Source organism: Pelophylax lessonae (assembly GCF_965119305.1).
Source record: "Pelophylax lessonae genome assembly, chromosome: 2".
NCBI classification, from domain to species: domain Eukaryota; kingdom Metazoa; phylum Chordata; class Amphibia; order Anura; family Ranidae; genus Pelophylax; species Pelophylax lessonae.
The window spans coordinates 163,455,671-163,477,353 of NC_138769.1; the positions used below are offsets into that span (position 1 = coordinate 163,455,671).

Consider the following 21,683-nt stretch of genomic DNA (forward strand, 5'->3'; position numbering starts at 1 on the left):
TTCTGAAATTATCATAGAGAACTGTGATCCTATATAGAAGGATCACAGGCGCTCTGTGATCATTCCAGGGAGAAGAAAGCAATCGGAGCTGCCTGCCCGCTGCATCGGCTTCCCCGCTGCCGAGTGGGGGCGGGAGCACGCCGCCGGTGGCGTGTGCTCGCCCCCTGGCTGCCTGCTCGCGACCGACATAGACTTACGTCGATGTGCGCAGCAGAGCCACATTGCCGCGGTAAAAGTGCGGCGGCCGGTCGGGAACCGGTTAAAACGCACTAGTTCTGGGGGGGTTTTTCCAGCCAGAAAATGTTAACAGCCTGTGTGTGCATGGACACATAGGATAACATGCTGGGGAGTTTACTGGCTTCATAAAAAAACGTCTGACGCCAAAAACAGATGCTGTAAAAACGCCCAATGTGCATGAGGCCTAACGGGCAGGAGGGGGGATGAAACATGTCAGTCCCAAAAGAGTTAAAAATAGGAGCGCTGTTGTCATTTCGACATGCTTTTACCACATTTTTTTCTTTATAGCCTGAAGAAACATTTGAAAAATGTGACTATATCTGTTATATTTCTTTCTGCGCATTCAATTATTTTTTCAATCTTAACGCAATAACAAGTGTTTGGCTGAGCTACAGAGGAAAGGATCTGTTGAAGTGTCAGAGGAGTCTGGCACAGTAAATCAGCATTTTTTCCTCCTCTTCAAGGGTGTTGGAAATCTCAGCAGCAAAGCTAACAGATCATAGCAGGCTTCGTCCTCTGCAAGTCGTACAGCATGTACAGTATAACAATATCCTGAACTGAGCATGCCAGAGACACCCTGACCTAACCTGAAGGGTAAGGCAGGATTTCCTTTGTCGTGGTGCATTCTGGGAAGCGTAGTCCTCACAAATCCACAGGCCTGCATTAAGACCAGCAGCTAAGGTAAAAGGCTCTGTAAATATGTCTGTTATGCAAAGTACAGTCACTCTGTCATGCCAGAAGAGGGCGTGCTGTAGGTATCTGCTGCTGGGGGTGATGGCAGGGGTGCAAGGCAGCTTGTAGTCAGATGTCATTAGCACACATTTGATTGCTATAAGTCAGGCCTGCTGTTGAGTTGTATACATGCACATCATGGTCATTGCAAAGAGTTTCTATTGTTTTCGTGTTGCTATTCAGCACACTTCACATGGCAGGGCCTCTCACACCGGTGCCAGCTGTGCCAGGGATCCCTCCAGCACAGTCGTAGCCTGGTGCCAGCAGCCCTGCTCTGTAGCAGGATGAATTAGAATCAGTGCTTCTTTTTTCCTTGCTACCTATCTATTTATTACAGGTATTTATACGGCTGGAACAATTTACACAGCGCTTTACCTACTGTATATCCACATCAGTCCCAGCCCAACGCCCTCGTTCACACTGACTGCGGCTTTGAAATTGTGTGACTTCATCTGAAATCGTGCAATTTCAAAGCCACATGTCAGTGCGACTTGGAAGACAAGCGCCAAAAGTAGTGCAAGAACTACTTTTTCAAATCAATGCGGCACCGCAAACAGTGCCATTGCTGGCAATAGGGTGCGACTTGTCAAATTGCATGACAAGTTGCTTCGGTGTAAGGGGGCGTAAAGGAGCTTATCACCTTAAGCTTGCCATACATTTTGCAACTTTCATTTCAGGAACATTTGTTCAATCTTTGAAATGTAAAATCAACGCTCATTTTCAACAGCAGTAAAAAAAAAATTCAAAGGAGCAGAAAAGATTTTTTTTTCTCGAATGAACAAATTTATTACCATGAGGCTGGGTTCACGCTTATGCCAATTGGATGTGGGTTTCCCCGCATGCAATTTGCATGACAGGAGGCGGTGACCGGCTCTCAATGGTACCGGTTCACACATCTTCGGAGCAGCTGCGGAGCGAATTGCACAAGGGTCCTGTGCGTCTTTGGCTTTGTTTCAGGTCTGAATTCAGGCAAAAATTCAGGCCTGATTCGTCCCTGCAACAGAGAAGAGGGACGCACCGGACCCCTGCTGTGAGCTGCATGCGAATCAAGTGTGAACCCAGCCTTAATGTGGTTTGCATTGGGGAAATGACATTCTTTTCAAAATCGATTGTTATAAGCAAACAAAATGTATGAACTACTTTGCAATGACATTCGTCAAGTCATCGAATGTAATGTGGGAATATTCATACAAATGTTCATTAGAAAATCTACTAGTGTAGGACCAGCTTAAGGCCCCTGTCTCACATAAACATACTAGGGCCAATTAACCTATGAACTTGTCTTTGCAGTGTAGTAAGAAACCGGAACTGGGAGGACACCCACACAGGCACAGGGAGAACATATTGAAATGAGGCTTAATATTATCAGTGTAGATCTTCAGTTATTAAAGTACCACTTCCCTTTCAGGACTCCTTTACACTTGTGTTAGCTCTCTGAAGTGCGATCTGCGGTAAATCGCATTTCAAATCGCATCTATTGGGATGTAGTGCCTGCATGGACACAGTCCCTTATCCCACTTTGACAGCCATGCGGGAGGCTGGCCCCGAGAACCCAGACAGTTGCATTTGGAGCCACTCACCCACATGGCTGTCAAATTGGGATGAGTAGCTGTGTCTGTCATAAACAAGGTGCTCATTCATGGGCTGCAGGTAGAGTTGCCACCTCATCCCTTTAAAACAGAACACAAATTAATTACACAGGTTCTGAGGCTAATTTAATGCAGAGAAGGCTCCAAGTGAGTTTAATTACCACCTTAATCAGCCACAGAACCTGTGTAATTAATATGTGTTCTGTTTTAAAGGGATGAGGTGGCAACCCTAGCTGCAGGTGTCAGCACCCATCTGAATGAGGCCTTATTACTGCAAGTGGAAGAAATCCCAAATTTGGGGTTGTCAGCAGAAAAGGAATAGAGGGGAAATCTTTCTATAGGGACACCAGGGAGGGATTTCCTCTGACTTTCTGGCCACGGGAACATTTTTCCTTTAGTTCTATTTTAAACGCTTATCTTCCTTAAAAAAAAGTCCATCTTTTTTTGACCATGGGGGAAATTTACTAAAACTGGAGAACTCAGAGTCTGGAACAGCTGTGCATGATAGCCAATCAGCTTCTAAGTTAACTTTTGACAATCAAACCTAGAAGCTGGTTGTTTTTTTATGCAAAGTTGCACAAAATTTAAACAACCCCACATGTTTAATCTTCAATACATACATAGGTGTGTGCCAGGTGTGTTGCAGATTCACCCTGTTTGGACCCCTGATATTTCATCAAAGCCCCCTAACAGGGCTCCTAAAAAAATAATTGTACAAAAAAAATGTAAAAAATAAAATAATAAAAATAAAAACGACTGACATCGTCCACTGCCCTACTGACACCAACATCTGCTCTAATGACACCATCCTCTGCTCTACTGACACCGTCAGTATATTTACACATGCACACAGAAGATGGCCTAGGCTACAAGAAGATTGCCAAGACCCTGAAACTTAGCTGCAGCACGGGGGCCAAGACTATACAGTTTTTTACCAGGACAGTTTCCACTCCGAACAGGCCTCGCCATGGTCCACCAAAGAAGTTGAGTGCACTTGCTCAACGTCATATCCAGAGGTTGTCTTTGGGAAATAGATGTATGAGTGCTGCCAGCATTGCTGCAGAGGTTGAAGGGGAGGAGGAGTCAGCCTGTCAGGGCTCAGACCATACGCCACACACTGCATCAAATTGGTCTGCATGGCTGTCATCCTAGAAGACAGCCTCTTCTAAAGATGATGCACAAGAAAGCCCGCAAACAGTTTGCTGAAGACAAGCAGACTAAGGACATGGGTTACTGGGACCATTTCCTGTGGTCTGATGAGACCAAAATAAACTTATTTGGTTCAGATGGTGTCAAGCGTATGTGGTGGCAACAAGGTGAGGAGTACAAAGACAAGTGTGTCTTGCCTACAGTCAAGCATAGTGGTGGGGCAGCATGAGTGCTGCCGGCATTGGTGAGCTACAGGTCATTGAGGGAACCATGAATGCCAACATGTACTGTGACATACTGAAGCAGAGCATGATCCCCTCCCTTCAGAGACTGGGCTCTATCTACAAAAATGTGAGGGGTGTACTCACTTTTGTGAGATACTGTGTGTGTTTGAGCTTTGAAGTGCACACCCTAATGCAAAAATAAGAAATACATATTCAGGTATGGCTTCACACACAAAGCTACGTATCATGGGTCTGCTTGCGTTGCCATGCCATTCATCTCCATCTGCCACTGTGGAAGAGAAACTATAAAGCTGGCCAGACATAGTTTCTTTTTTCGTTCAGCCATTCCCAAATGAGGTGGATAGAGAAATCCCCTTAACCTCCGCCTGGACATTGTATTCTGCAGTTCTGACCTGTTTTTGGTGTCCTGATACAGTAGAGTGAGTAATTGTTGTCACCCTATGACAGGAATTGTATTACTGGCAGGATCACCAGGTGAAAATAAAGAGAAAAAGGCTGAAGAAAACAACTGCATCCACCACATCTAAAGACTGGTAAGCTGCAATATATTACATCTTTGTTTTGGGGTTTATATATACCATAAATGCTTACCTTCTTATCTGCTAACTGTGTGGCCCTGTCACAACCTTTGCAAGCAAAACGTTCCAGCCAGGTTCACTGCCTAGCTCACAAATATACCATGACCCCATTTATTCCTATTATCGGTCTGTATTTGTCTGGATGGCTGAAGGCTGCTTATGTCCTGTAGTGACATGGAGATTAGCATAAGAAACCAGTGAGAGGATCCAGATGATTGACAATCCTGGCATTGTTGGTTTTATAAAATTGAAGGCAGGGATTTCTGTGCAATTCCTTCTTTGCAGAGAATACTCTAAAATAAATCTAGGTAAAGCAACAGATCCAACTTACTGCCTGGCCTCTTCCTTTATTCACTGCAACTTAATGCGTGTTAATGTGCATGCTGTAGCTCACACAGCATACCCCAAAGGTGGTAGGAACTAGTACTTACACCCAGTGGCGTGTGCCACCATGTGTCTTCTGCCTCTTCCTGGCCTCTGGCCAGTAAGATCGCTTCTCTTTTCAGCCAATCAGGAAAGGGGTCTCACAACCCTCTTCCTGATTGGCTGGGAGGAGAGTCAGTGTGACAATAGTGAATATTTATTCGCTATTGTCACACAACTGGGTGGGCTCGGGGCACAGTCCTCTGCGCCCCGAGCCCACACTTTTCTGAAGCCTATTAGAGTAATCACGTGCTTCAAAAAAAAGTCCCCTATTGAAATCCATGCGTCCAGCGCCCTGCATGTAGATTAGGGGGCCGGACGCATTGATAGGGGGGGTGGCGAGCTGGGGCCCTCAATGGACGGGCCGCCCACACTTACACCATAAATCAGAATCCACATCAAACTGCTCTCTATATTTCAATATGTATCTGTATAAAAAAAAAAAAAATATATATATATATATATATATATATATATATATATATATATAGATATACACACGCAGTGCTTTGAAAAAGTATTCATACCCCTTGAAAGTTTCTACATTTTGTCATGTTACAATCAAAAACGTAACTGTATTTTATTGGGATTTTATGTGATACACAAAGTGGCACATAATTGTGAAGTGGAAGGAAAATGATAAGTGGTTTTCAAAATGTTTTACAAATAAATATGTGAAAAGTGTGGCGTGCATTTGTATTCAGCCCCCCTGAGTCAATACTTTGTAGAACCACCTTTGACTGTAATTACAGCTGAGAGTCTTTTTGGATATGTCTCTACCATCTTTGCACATCTAGAGAGTGCAATTTGTGCCCATTCTTCTTTACATAATAGCTCACGCTCTGTCAGATTGGAGCGTCTGTTAACAGCAATTTTCAAGCCTTGTCATAGATTCTCAATTGGATTTAGGTCTGGAATTTGGCTGGGCCATTCTAACACATGAATATACTTTGATTTAAACCATTCCATTGTAGCTCTGGCTGTATGTTTATGGTCATTTTCCAGCTCGAAGGTGAACCTCCTCCCCAATCTCAAGTCTTTGGCAAACTCCAACAGGTTTTCTTCTAAGATTACCCTGTATTTGGCTCCATCCATCTTCCCATCAACTCTGACCAGCTTCCCTATCCCTGCTAAAAAAAAGCATCCCCACCAGATGATGCTGCCACCGACATGTTTCACAGTGAGGATAATGTGTTCAGGGTGATGTGCAGTGTTAGTTTTCTGCCACACATAGCGTTTTGCCTTTAGGCCAAAAAAGTTTGATTTTTGTCTCATCTGACCAGAGCACCATCTTTCACATGTTTGCTGTGTCCCCCACATGGCTTCTCACAAACTGCAATCCAGACTTCTTATAGCTTTCTTTAAACAATGGCTTTTTTCTTGCTGTCCTTCCATAAAGGCCAAATTTGTGGAGTGCATGACTAATAGTTGTCCTGTGGACAGATTCTCCCACCTGAGCGGTGGATCTCTGCAGCTCCTCCAGAGTTACCATTGGCCTCTTGGCTCTCTGATGAATGCTGTCCTTGCCCAGCCTGTCAGTTTAGGTGGACTACCATGTCTTGGTAGGTTTGCAGTTGTGCCATTCTCTTTCTATTTTTAGATGATGGATTGAACATCACCGTAAGATGTTTAAAGCTTGGAATTTTTTTTTTTATAACCTAAGCCTTCTTTAAACTTCTCCACAACTTTATCCCTGACCTGTCTGGTGTGTTCCTTGGCCTTCATGATGCGGTTTGTTCACTAAGGTTCTCTAACAAACCTCTGAGGGATTCACAGAACAGCTGTGTTTTATACAGAGATTAAATTACACACAGGTGGATTCTATTTATTAATTAGGTGACTTCTGAAGGCAATTGGTTCCACTAGCTTTTAGTTAAAGGTAGCTTAAAGGGGGCTGAATATAAATGCACGCCCCACTTTTCACATATTTATTTGTAAAAAATTCTGAAAATCTTTCATCATTTTCCTTCCACTTCACAATTGTATGCCACTTTGTGTCGCCTATCACATAAAATCCACACAAAAAATACATTTTGGTTGTAACATGACAAAATGTGTACAATTTCAAGGCACTGTGTGTGTGTGTGTGTGTGTGTGTGTTTGTGTGTGTATGTATGTATATATATATATATATATATATATATATATATATATATATATATATATATAGAAAATTGGATTATCTTTTTGTACAAAATGAAGATCATAAACAGCCTTCCTTGGCTGAAAAAAGGGACACCATTTTTATTTATTTTTTTAAATGCCAGAAACGTAGATATTGGCAGAGTTCTGTTTTGCGAGCCAACATTGTAAATTTTTCCAAAAATGTCCTCCAGTCTAGTTTGGGTCTGTTTTTCACTTGCTGCGTTATTTTATGATATATGAAAACAGGCACAATCTATGTGTCTCTCTTTGGCCTGTAACTCTCATTCTACGCCAAGGCGCATATTTTCTTGTCTGTTTTTTATTATATAAATCGACATTGTACATAACAGCCTTGAAACAAATGTTCTTTAGCCAAACTTGTATAAAAAAAAATCACTTGTTTTGTCTTTTGGATAATAAAGCAAGCATACTCCTCTGCCAAACCCTCTCGCTTTTCATGTTTTGCTTGTCACACAATCGAGTAGAAGGCTCCATCATGGTATTAGGACATTGAGGTTAATGGTGTGTACAGGACAGTGTTTTGGCCTTGTCCAGAATATGTAATCACAGTATAAAATGCTGAGGTGTCCTGGAATGTGCCACATAACCTCAAACACCAGTTTATATAGTATGAAAAGTATTTTTGCTTCATTTACAGAAACATATTAAAAAGTCCACATACCAGGACAGTCTTGAAATTTGGTATGATGGCATTACCTAAAAGATTCCAAGTTATGACATTGGACCATTTCTTGCTCTGTGGCAGCTCATTTACCTTCATTAGTCTCTTGCTCCAGGCTGTGTTGATTGCTTTGTGTCTGGTGAAAGTGCTATTTGTGTGGAGGATGCCAGTGGACACTCTCTTGCCATGTTCTTGACACTTTAATAATTGCAGCCCTTCCTCATTTGTCATAGAATGGCTTCAATCATTGTGCATTTTATAAAACAGAAAGAAGCATGGAGGCTTCGTTGCTGAGCTGTCATGCTGACCCTTTTGATTTGGTAATTTGAGTCAAGTCCCCAGAGAGAGTTCACAGATAACTTCTGAAGTTGGACTTTGGCCTCACATTACAAAATGTGTCACAGAACTTAATTGTAGCTGCGTCTACACTTACAGTTGTCCCTTAGTCTCTCTTAATCCTGCCAGTGAAGTCTGCCTCATGCAGCTCCCTGTGATGGCAGGGGACAACGCTGCTTCACTGCTACTGAATTCAAAGCAGCATTGTCCCTCATGCAGGCTGTGTTTGCTTTCACTACATTGGGATGAGAAGATGTCGCAGGAGGAGTAGCTATCAGCATTGTCACTGCAGATTAGAGATGGACCGAACACCCCCCAGTTCGTTTTGCATCAGAACTCCTGAACAGGGAAAAAGTTTTGCCCCAAACCGCAAACTCCATTAAAGTCTATGAGACCCGAACATTAAAAATCAAAAGTCCCCATTTTGAAGGCTTACATGCAAGTTATTGACCATAAAAAGGGTGTGGGGGCCTGGGTACAGTCCTGAAGGACATGTCTCATTGTAAACATATTTTAAAAAAGTGATTGTTTTTAAAGGAGCTGTGATTTTAAAGAGCTTTAAAGTGAAACAATAAAAATGAAAAATGTATTTAAATATAGTATGTGGGGGGGGGTCCCCTTAGTCTGCCTGCAAAGTGGCGCATCTGGAGCACCTTAAGGGAGAGATTGACCAGAGCATTTTAAGTTTAGATCCATTGAAGGATTATGAAGAATTTACCAGGCAAAATGACTTTGGTAAACGGTAATTAGTAATTAGAAAAACTCACGAAGCAAGCCAAATTTAAAAGGGATCTATTGGATTGGCAAAATAAATATTTGATCCATCTTTTCAAGGGGGCAGAAATCTCTCTAGAGGTCAATAATTCAGATCAACCTCCCAGTCAGAGATTGAGGCTAGCCATAGCGATCCAGATAATGAGGGGGCTACACGCACTGCGGGCTTTTTAGACCAAGGCAGAAAAAGTCCTTCTTCCCCACTGAGAAGTTCCCAAGAAAGACCAGGAATAATCAAAATGGGAAAAGGAACCCTAAAAGAACCAGGAAAAAATAGGGATAGATCGTAGAAACAGAACCAGGAATCAAGAAGATTTAAATAATGATGTGTTATCCTCAGAGATTGATAATAAAGTTGCAAACATGTCTACGTTTCCCCATAAGACATATTTTATCTTTACTTAACAAAGGCTTATCCTTTTCCCCTAAAAATAATATGGAAGAGTTTGAGGTATATAAAGATGTCCACCTGTTCCTACGTAAGGTTCTATTTTGTCATCTACATGAGCAGAGGATTAAGGATCGAACAATGCCAATACCTCTATCTGGGGAAGATCATCAAGCATTGAATGATCGCCTGGTCCTTTTGGATGAAGGGATTCTGGATGAGGGCCCTGTGGATGATGAAGACACCCTTACCCTGAGAAAGGTTGACTTGAATATCTAATCTAAGAAAATGATCCCCCTTTCTAAAAATAGGTGGACACATCAGTTCCTTGAGCAGGTGAAATATGACCTCAAAAAAATTGATTGGGAATATAAAGGATTAGATAATCTTTCTAGAACTGAGAGGTTGGCTCTGCATGAACTTAAAAAAAGCTATGGGCAAAGGAGGGAATGTAGTTATTATGTAGGAGGACAATTAACTAAAAGAAGTAAAAAGATAACTTGGTAACAAAGACGCCTATTCTAAATTCAGGTCTTCTCCCTACAAATCATCAGTGGATGAACTCAATTTGAAGCTTCATATGGCTCAAGAGGCAGCACTTCTTACTAAAAAATTGCTTCATTTTTTGAAAGTTCAGGAGTATATTATCCCAGTTCTATATGTGATCCTATGCATAAGGATTTCAATAACCCTCTAGGGTGGCCAATTGTATCTGCAATAAATGGCCCCCTTGAAAGGGTTGGCAGATATGTGGATGAGTTGCTAAAAACGATGGTGCCTTCACTAAAATCGTTTGTTTGGGACACTAAGGATGTACTTAGCAAATTGGATGACTTTGTGATTGACGATGATTGGATTCTGGTGGGTATTGACATTGAACGTTATATACGTCAATATCTCACTTATGGGGACTAAAAGCTGTGAAGTACTTTTTCTATAAGTGCTTTCCGGAGATGGCCCACCAGAACAAATTTATTTTAGATCTTTCAAGCTTTGCGTTGGATAACAATTTCTTCCAATTTGATGGGACCAATTATCAACAGATATCAGGCACGTCCATGGGTGCCCCCTGGGCACTATCTTACGCATGCCTCCATTTGGGCATGTGGGAAGAAACAGTTGTATATAAATTGAAATCCTTTGCAAAGTCGGTGGCCTATTGGGTACGCTACGTTGATGATATCCTGGTGGTCTGGAGGGGCTGGGAAGAGGAATTGCATGAGTTTATTAATAAGCTGAATCTGAATGATCATGACATGAAACTCGCATATAGTTTTGGATCTTGTTGCAATTCCCTTTATGGACCTCCAGTTCAACAAGGAAGATAAGAAACTGGTGGCTTCAACGTACCGTAAGCCCACTGCCACGAACACTTTATTGCGAGTAGACATCTTTCACCCCTAGGCTCTGATTCAGGGTATCCCTACAGGTCAATTTCTTTGAATTCGAAGAAATTGCACTAATAAAATGGATTTTACCAAAGAAGCACATGCAATGCATGATAGATTTAGGGAAAGAGGTTATACCCATAAAATTCTAAAAAAAAAACAAAGAAAAAGCTTTGAGTAGAGAGAGGTCTACTATACTGACAAATAAGCCAATATGTGCTCCTGAGCAGGAAGAAGCCCATGGACCAAGATTCATCACACAGTATGGGGCGCAGTGGGGTAAAGTAAAGGAGGTTCTGATGCAACACTGGCATATATTACATCAATGCCCCCTGCTATCTAAAATCGTAGGTGCGTTCTCCCATATGGTTGCTCGTCGGGCCCAGAACCTATCAGGCACGTCCATGGGTGCCCCCTGGGCACTATCTTACGCATGCCTCCATTTGGGCATGTGGGAAGAAACAGTTGTATATAAATTGAAATCCTTTGCAAAGTCGGTGGCCTATTGGGTACGCTACGTTGATGATATCCTGGTGGTCTGGAGGGGCCGGGAAGAGGAATTGCATGAGTTTATTAATAAGCTGAATCTGAATGATCATGACATGAAACTCGCATATAGTTTTGGATCTTGTTGCAATTCCCTTTATGGACCTCCAGTTCAACAAGGAAGATAAGAAACTGGTGGCTTCAACGTACCGTAAGCCCACTGCCACGAACACTTTATTGCGAGTAGACATCTTTCACCCCTAGGCTCTGATTCAGGGTATCCCTACAGGTCAATTTCTTTGAATTCGAAGAAATTGCACTAATAAAATGGATTTTACCAAAGAAGCACATGCAATGCATGATAGATTTAGGGAAAGAGGTTATACCCATAAAATTCTAAAAAAAAAACAAAGAAAAAGCTTTGAGTAGAGAGAGGTCTACTATACTGACAAATAAGCCAATATGTGCTCCTGAGCAGGAAGAAGCCCATGGACCAAGATTCATCACACAGTATGGGGCGCAGTGGGGTAAAGTAAAGGAGGTTCTGATGCAACACTGGCATATATTACATCAATGCCCCCTGCTATCTAAAATCGTAGGTGCGTTCTCCCATATGGTTGCTCGTCGGGCCCAGAACCTATCCGATATGCTTACGCAATAAGAATATACGCATCTTTTGAACAATTCATGGCTATCTTCATTCCCTAGGACATTGGGGATGGTCCCTTGTGGCCATTGCCAAATCTGTATATTTGTCGAGCGAACTGGGGTATTCACCAATGTGGATAGTTTGGATGTTTATTCTATTAAAAGTTTGATTAACTGTGCCACTACTCTATAGTATACAATGTCCATGCAATACATTTTACATAGGTAAAACTATGCGCCAACTACGTATCCACATTGGTGAGCACCTCAGGGATATATAAAAAAAAAAAAAAGAACCAGACAGTCCCTTAGCACAGCACTTTCTTCAATTTCAACAAGTCAGCACCACTGTCTTGAAAGTAAAGGGCATTTTTTCCCTTAAATTGAGCAATAGACGCGGTGACTTTGATAAAATCCTTTTAAAAAAGTTAACATTTTGGATTTATAAATTAAATACTCTTGCACCCAATGGCCTAAACAAAGAACTTAATTTTATCAGTGTTTCTGGACTGGTGACTTTTTTATTTTTTACTTTTAATTATAATTAACATTGAAGATTAGCCTGGGAAGAAAATCTTCCTGAACTGTTATCTCTACTTTATATTTAGACCACATCTGTCCGTGGCTAGGGGATGCACAAGCCCATCTACCAAATATGAATGTTTGGTGACTAATTGGAATAGAAGTTTTAACTTTGATACTTTGTGCATAATGATACATGTCCCCTTTAAATATATAGACAAGCTGGGCTTAAAGGGGTATTTAAGCACGTTCCAGCTAGGGGACGTTATGTCCTGAAGAAGCTGGGTTTCTGGTAAAACGCAATGACGTCATGTAGGTGTGCGCCAGTCACACGCCACATTATCTTCTCACATGGGAGGCTGTCACGGGATCCTGGATTGAGGCGGATGTGCGCTTGTACTGGCGGAGTGCAGCAATCATCTGTTGCAGCATTGCTGGGCTCTGTGGACACCTGCTGGGGCGGCATATTTGAATTAGATCATGAGAACTCAGCTATCAGGTTTGGCATACACACTCCACATACAGCATGAGATTTGGCTACAACCTGTGAGTATACAACGTGCTACATGGAGCCTAGAGGTGGCGTTGTCATGGACTGAGACTAACCTGTTTATAAGTACCTGTTCTTTGCCTATTTCCTCCGCTCCCTAACTGCTTATGCCATATCTGTCTCTCAGACCGTGCATTATATATTAAACCTGCTTGCTCTCACTGCTGCTTAATACCTGCTGCTCTTTACCTTCTGCTGACCTGCTCAATGTTTGTCTGATCAGACTGTGACTTTGGTCTTTTCCGATATGGACACACCAAGACCAGCCGTATACAGATCCCAGTCTAGTGCATTTGTTTGCTGATCACTGTGAATAATTCAAGTGGGACCATCATATTATTTGATAGCAGCTTTCAGTCCCTTTTTCACATTGACAGTTTCTACAGCCAACCCATCTGTCTCCTGGTTTTTTTTCCGGGTCAGTCGGTGCAGCGGGCATTGTGATTGATTATAAATCTACATCAGGGGACATTGTTTTTTTATTTTTTCAATAAAGGACTTTTTTTTTTATACCGCCATTTTTTTTTTCTTTTAGCTGTCAGTGGGGAAGCCCGCTAACAGCTGATGACTCATCCGTTGTTAGGGACGCAGCATTCGGCTTCCCGGCCCTGCTCCTCAACCACATAATAACTGTGCATTCAGCGGGCGAACAGAAATTTCTGGATTGGCAGAGCTGACTATGCTGCAAAAAATCCTCACAATTTTAGCTGCAGTCTGAAATGAGAGTATGTAAAACACAAATCAAGGATTTTGCTGACTCGAGGTAGGCAAAATAAGTATTTATTTTTTATTTTTGAGACAACTACATTACATAGTAATTGGATTTGTGACCGGGTTTGGACTGCCACATAAGAGCCTTGCCTACCAGGCTTTTTCTGGCACTTTTTGTTTACAAAAAAAATCTGCTAGAAAACTACTAAGAACTCCCAAAAATTATACATTTTCTTTTAGCAGGGACCCTAGGGAATAAAATGGTGATTGTTGCAATTTTTTTATGTCACACAATATTTGTGCAGCGGTTTTGCAAATGCAATTCTTTTGGAAAAAATACACTTTAATGAATTAAAAAAAAACAAAAAAAAAACAATATTTACCCCACATTTTTTGTAAAATGTGAAAGATGTTACCCCAAGTAAATAGATAGGTCATAGGCCATTTAGAGGACTGGGTACAGAACACATGAAATGTTATCATTGCCATGCTTTAGGTCATATTGCTGTTAACTGTTCACTAAATGATGAACCAATGCAATGTGATAATGCTTATTTGAAAAAAATGTCTCTTTTTGCACAGGTGGTGTGTAATGCATCATGTCAGGAACCCATAGAAAAACAAATGTGTGTGATTTCAGTTGATGGAAAGCCAGTTACTGCTCTGCTAGATTCAGATAGTGTTGTGACATTATTCAAAGGTGATTTTGACAAACCCTACAAAGTTACACCCTAGCACTATTGGTTTTTTTTGAATACATGGTGACACATGTGACTACCAGACTGCTGTGGATGAGATTGATACCCCTTGGAGCACCGTGACACATTCAGTGGGAGTGGTACCCTTACTGCGTTCTAAAGCCTTAGTGGGGAGATATTTTGCACACATTTGGAGTTTGTAGGAAAAGAAAATGAGTCAGAAGGACAGAGCTCCCCTTGTCACCAGAACTCACTCAAAACCCTTTTAAATGCAAAGTTGAAAGTGTTGGAGTGTCCAAGGAACAGGTAGATCCTTTTCCTTTTTCTGTAATGGCTGGAGAGCAGGAGAAGCTGGAATCCAGTCCCCAACTTGAGGATACTGAACAAGAAATTATCTCTGACTCTAATAATGAGAGTGGACAGAATGTCGTGCCTGACTTAGAAGTCAGGGAAGATGATTTTTGTATGGAACAACTAAGATACTCCACACTCCATAGAGCCATAGAAAACATTAAAATGATTGATGGGGAACCTTATGAACCTAATGTAGATGTGTCTTTTTACCTACGTGGCTCCTAGAAATAACATGCTATATCAAGTGGTAAAGCAAGAGGAAGAGGAGGTAAAGCAGCTAGTGGTCCCCAAACCCTATCGCCAGATGGTATTAGATTTAGCCCATGGTCATATGGGTGGAAACCTGGGTATAGAGAAGATCAAGGAGAGAATAACCCAGAGATTATTTTGGCTTGGGTTACATGCAGATGTCAAAGACTATTGTGAGTCATGCCTAGAGTGTCAGTATTCTGCTCCATTGCCCCATTTTCGCAGCCTGCTGGTACTGTTACGGATAATTGAAGTGCCTTGAATAATTGAAAGAAATGCCATGGATCTGGTGGGAACAGTAGTATAGTCTACCAGGGGCCATTAACACATACTGATAATACTGGACAATGCCACTCAGTATCCTGAAGCCATTCCCTTGCGTAATACCTCAGCTAAGGCTATTGCCAAAGAGCCTTTCCAGGTATTTAGTCGTGTTGGTATTCCAAAAGAGATAACAACATATCAAGGCACATCATTTATGTCCAGAGTCACTAAAGAATTGTGTAAGTTGTACAAAATCTCCCTACTCCGTACCACCCTCAAACTGATGGTCCTGTGGAGAGATTTAACAAGATGCTCTCAAGCATGTTAAAAAAGGCGGTGGAAAAAGTTGGGAGAAATTTGGGATTTTTTGCTGCCTTACCTCATGTTTGCTATATGAGAGGTACCTCAGGCATCTTCAGGTTACTCCAATTTTGAACTACTGTTTGGTAGACATCCCAGGGGATTGCTATATGTCACAAAATAAACGTGGAAGAGAGCGTTATCGAGCATATCTCACGATAGAATTGCGGCTGTCATGCCGCTTGTACGGGAAGATATGGAGCAAGCCCAGGAGGTCCAGAGAAGGGTTTATAATCGGGGGGTGCCAAGACCCGGACCTACAACCCTGAGGATAGAGTGCTGGTACTAGTCCTCACAGTTGAGAGTAAATTCGTAGAAAAGTAGCAAGGTTCCTTTGAAATTATGGAAAGAGCAGGATAAATAAACTACAAAGTTTACCAGTCAGGGAAAAGGAAATATATGCTTACAGAACTACAGTATAGGCTACAGAAATAATATAAATTAAAAAAAAACAAGCTGGAATGTCAGTAGTCCCAAGCTATATCAGCATAACCTCCCAACATGAAATGAACTTGACCCTAAAAAGTTGAGAGCCCTTGCATCCAAAGGCTAAAGTAGCATTGCATCTAAAGCCCTTTTATTTGTTTTGGATTTTTGAAGAGTTACTATCTTTAAAGTTATTACTTCAGTCTGAGCCCCCCTATTGGGAGATTTTTCTTAAAGCGAAGTTCCACCCTCAAAATCAACTTTTCCCCGTTCGCTTGCTCTAAATGACCTGAAAAAGAATTGAATAATTAAAATTTTTTTTTTGATTCACTTACCCTGTTTTTAAAGAAAATATACTTACCTTCCTTCCTCTTCCTCCCTCTGCGGCCATGCGCCGTCACTTCCTCCTTGCATTGACTCCTGGGAGATGAATGTCATTGATCCCAGGAGTCAATGCGCCTGCACCGGCCCTGCTCGTCACTTCCGGTGCAGGCGCCTCATTCCCTGCCCAGAAGAAGGGATGACGCGCCTGCACCGGAAGTGACGAGCAGGGCATTCTTGGACTCTGACGTCACCGAATAGGACAGTCCGGCTTCAGCTGCCCACACCTGAGATGGCAGCGCTGGACAAGACATTTTCAAGGTAAGTATTTTTTCTAAAAGGTAAGTGAAACAGGGGACAGTTCAGAGGCTATCGTGGCTTACATGCTCTAGCCCTGACTGTCCCGGGGGTATTTTTATCTAAAATGTTTTTTTCAGGGTGGAACTCTGCTTTAATGTCATTGCAGTAAAGTGATCCTCTGTTTTCCAGTTTCCACTCTCTGTGTGCATCCACCTGTTTGCAGGCAGCCCATAGAAGTGGATGCACATGCATCGGCTTCGCAGACAGAATCGCGTGTTAAAGTCTGACATGCGGGCAGGAGCGGGTGCACGGATCCAAACACTATGCGCTCGGACTCGTGCATCCGCTCCTGTCCACATGACAAACTTTGAAATGTGATTGTGTCCATGCAGCCACTGCATGTGCATTCTCTTCTATGGGCCGCCTGCCTGCAACTCTGAGCTGAATGTGCCTTAATTGTCATACTGTAACATTTAAGGAAATGTTTTTGTCACAAATAGTTTTCTAGTTCTGACATTACAGTAGTGTTATGCTATGTAACGTATGTAACTGAAATTAGCAGATTTCCACAATGGTATGTTAATGCCTTGGAACACTTTAATAGTGATGGAAATACTATGCCCTATACTATAAAATATAAGGAAATTTGAGGTTGGAAAGGCATTGCATAACTATAATAAACATAGGACTCCATTAAATTTTTACAATGTGGGACACATTATCCCTTTTTGAGTATTTCATTTCCAGATAAACAGACCGCTATAAATTGTAAGTTATGTGGCTTATTTGACCTGTTAGCTTTTGCCTCCAGTGTTTGGATGCTGGAAATTTTCCACTGATTGTGTGGGGCTGACAATTAGCACAACCTGAGATAGAGCCAAGTTGATGGGTCTCAAAAGATTTCAAACTTTAAAACAATGGAATTATAGCATGCAGATGAGAGTGATTAAATGATCCTTTTAAACCTACCCCACTCCCCATGCATGTGGAGTGGCCCTTTAATGGTCATGTTTAAAACACCAAGAAAAATCAATCATTGTGATGCTAGCTTGGCAGATATACAAATTAATCGTTGATGGGGCCTGTAGTCTGAACTTAAGAGCCGTGTAAGTCTGCTTCATGAGATCTGTGTGTTTAACTCCTAAGTTTATAATAACATTCTATTATGATATGATCACTAGAGCCAATCATGAGTATATGTGGTTCCAAAGGTTACAAAAGCATTCAGCCTGCAAGATTGTATAGAATAATTATGCATTAATGACATTTTTTTTTCTGCCAAGCTGTATGATTTAAAGGGGTTTCCTTAAAAAAAAAAAGTGGAAACCCTTTTTGCTAGAGCTTGATATCAATTGGTAGTATGTACTTAAAGTGTTACTAAACCCACAACAGTAAAATCAGTCTCTATATGCAGTAAAGCATGCTTGTTATACTCACTGTGGAACCTAAGGGGTTAATCCTCTGCATTGTGTAAAAAGGCTGCTTGATCCGGTCTTCTCTGATCCTCCCCTTCTTCCACAGTCCCCAAACCATCTCCTTATGGAACAGAGGCTAGGGGACAAGCTGCACATGCTCAGTTTGGTGTGTATTGCTAGAGTGTTTTTTTTTTTTCTTGGGAGGGTGCATGTGATCAGCACAGGGCGAATCAGCACTGTTCAGAGTCAGGGGTCCTGCAGCCTCATAGGACAGTCAGAGGAGAATGAAATATCCTCCTCCAAGCTTTACCCAGGCACTGATAGAAGTCACAGGACTGCTCTAACTGCTGATTAGAAAAGGTATTTAGCCGTTTATATTTACTAAAATAATTGCATTTCCATGTTCTTTGTACTGCGGGAGATGAGATATAGTGAATGCAGGGTCCTGGGTTTAGTAACACCTTAAGTGGAAATCTCCATTTAAAGTGCACTTTAAAGACATAAATGAATGCAACTTTGTGTTCATTAATAGCTTGTTGTATCTTAAGCCTCATACACACCACTAGTTTTTTTGCGTTTTGATTGGCCGGAGCCGCGGTGGCGTCACTCCCGCGCACGCGCATGGGAGCCGACGGTCACGGCACGGGACTCTGAAGGAACGGCACCAGCGGCTGTTCCTTCAGAGCGCATGCGCCAGTGACGTCACTGGCTGCATGTAAGGTAAATATCTCCTAAACGGTACATGTTTAGGAGATATTTACAGTACCTATAGGTAAGCCTTATCATAGGCTTACCTATAGGTAAAAGTGTCAGAGGAGGGTTTACTTCTTCTTTAAGAAAGCATTTTTACTTCTACAGTGCCTTGAAAAAGTATTCATGCCCCTTGAAATTTTCAACATTTTGTCATGTTACAACCAAAAACGTAAATTAATTTGTAGGGGATTTTTGTGATAGACCAACACAAAGTGGCACATATTTGTGAAGTGGAAGAATGATATGGGTTTTCAAATTTTTTTACAAATAAAGATCTGAAAAGTGTGACATGCATTTGTTTTCAGCCCCCTTTTACTATGAGATCCCTAACCAACATCTAGCAGGACCAATTGCCTTCAGAAGTCACCTAATTAGTAAATAGAGTCCACCAGTGTGTAATTTAATCTCAGTATAAATACAGCTGTTCTGTGAAGCCCTCAGAGAACCTTAGTGAACAAACAGCATCATAAAGGCCAAGGAACACACCAGACAGGTCAGGGATAAAGTTGTGGAGAAGTTTAAAGCAGAGTTAGGTTCTAAAAAATATCCCAAGCTTTGAACATCTCACGGAGCACTGTTCAATCCATCATCCAAAAATGGAAAGAGTATGGCACAACTGCAAACCTACCAAGACATGGCTGTCCACCTAAACTGACAGGCCGGGCAAGGAGAGCATTAATCAAAGAAGAAGCCAAGAGGCCCATGGTAACTCTGGAGCAGCTGCAGAGATCCACAACTCAGGTGGGAGAATCTGTCCACAGGACAACTATTAGTCGTGCACTCAAAATCTGGCCTTTATGGAAGAGTGGCAGGAGGAAAGCCATTGTTGAAAAAAATCCATAAGAAGTCCGGTTTGCAGTTTGCGAGAATCCATGTGAGGGACCAATATGTGGAAGAAGGAGCTCTGGTCAGATGAGACCAAAATTGACTTTTTGGCCTAAAAGCAAAGCGCTATGTGTGGCGGAAAACTAACATTGCACATCACCCTGAACACACCATCCCCACCGTAAAACATGGTGGTGGCAGCATCATGTTGCGGGGATGCTTTTCTTCAGCAGGGACAGGAAAGCTGGTCAGAGTTGATGGTAAGATGGGTGGAGCCAAATACAGGGCAATCTTAGAAGAAATCCTGTTAGAGTCTGCAAAAGTCTTGGGACTGGGTCCAAGATTTACTTTCCAGCAGGACAACGACCCTAAACATTCATCCAGAGCTATAATGGAATGGTTTAGATCAAAGCATATTCATGTGTTAGAATGGCCCAGTCAAAGTCCAGACCTAAATCCAGTTGAGAGCCTGTGTCAAGATTTGAAAACTGCTGTTCACAGACGCTCTCCATCAAAACTGACAGAGCTTGAGCTATTTTGCAAAGAAAAATGGGCACAAAAGTTCACTCTCCAGATATGCAAACCTGGTAGAGACATACCCAAAAAGGTTTGCAGCGAAAGGTGGTTCTACAAAGTATTGATCTAAACATGTTTCGGCGCCCTAAATTTCGATGCATCTCTAGGCTCAATACAAATTCGTGCCACACTTTTTTCAGATATTTATTTGTAAAAAATGTTGAAAAACATTTATCATTTTCCTTCCACTTTACAATTATGTGCCACTTTGTGTTGGTCTATCACATAAAATCCCAATAAAATACATTTAAGTTTTTGGTTGTAACATGACAAAATGTGGAAAATTTCAAGGGGTATGAATACTTTTTCAAGGCGCTGTATCTACCTTGCTGTTAGAGAGACAACCTCAGGGACGTTGCTAGGATTGTAAAAGACCTGGGACACTTCTGGGCACCCCAAGAAGAGTAATAATGTAGTGCATGAAGTGAGCCACAGCAAACAGTGGGTGTTGCCAAACTGCATTAAGTGGAAAGGACTTAAAGGGGCATGGGTAAGTAAAACCCAAGCCTTTCTTGTACCCATTCAATATGTTTTGATATCTGTGCCACAAGCAAGAGTCTGATGGGCATGTATAAACCTCAGCACACTCATTTTTAAGAAATGAAACATTTCCATTAAACGTGCTTTTATGCACACTGAAAATATACAGAGGGATTTTATCTTTAAAGAAGAACATCCTTAAAATAGTCAGGAACTGTGACCAGCAACTGTTGAGACATGGAACACTCTGGTCAGAATATAGTGTAGCACTCTGTAAGACACGGAGTGCAGTTGTCAGGGTTGTGTAATGTGCAAGGGTTAGGGGTACATAACTCAGAGTTCTGCTGTCAGTGACAGGTTTAGGAGTACATAAATCACTGAGTGCATGGGTCAGCAGTATGTAATGCAAAGTGTGCAAGGATCAGGAGTACATAACTCACAGAGTGTAGGGGTCAAGAATATGTAACACACAGCAAGCAGAGGTCAAGCGTAAATAACACACAGAGTGCAGATTTGGGGGATATGTAATGCACAGAGTGAAAGGGTCAGGAGTATGTAATGCACAAGGCACAGAGTGAATTTGTGATATTTTTGTCAGATGCACACAATGACCACTCTTTGTCATAAATTCCTGAAACTGCTTCAGAGTTGCTGTAGGCCTTTTGTTAACCTCTCTGACCACTTTCCTCCTGGCTTTTTCATCCAGTTTGGAGAAATGTCCTGATCCAGGGAGGGGTCTGTGTTATACCAAATACCTTCCACTTCTTAATAGTAGATTTCACTGTGCTTCTAGGCATTGATAATGATAAAGCCTTTCACATTGTTTTTATCTATCTCCTGACTTATGCCTATCCACAACTTTATCCTGGAGATCCCTGTTTACAGTGCCTTGCCACCCATACTTCATTGTTTGCTTCAGTTGCACTACCAGGGACTGAAATGCTCCAGTAAAGCTCTTTTCATGCTAATATATACAGTATCTTACAAAAGTGAGTACACCCCTCACATTTTTGTAAATATTTGCTAAAAAAGCTGAGGGTAAAGGTGATGGACTGTCTAAACATCTCTCCAGACCTAAA

General features: G+C 41.7%; 1 protein-coding gene across 2 annotated transcripts in view; it reads left to right on the forward strand.

Annotated features, from left to right (window-relative positions):
• The first annotated feature begins 825 nt into the window (after nt 1–825).
• Nucleotides 826–21,683, forward strand: part of METTL27 (methyltransferase like 27) — a 115,278-nt gene continuing 94,420 nt past the window's right edge. For both annotated transcript variants that reach the window (XM_082245086.1, XM_082245085.1), the window contains exon 1: nt 826–918. The gene's annotated coding sequence lies outside the window, so the exon portion shown is untranslated. The remainder of the gene's footprint in view (nt 919–21,683) is intronic.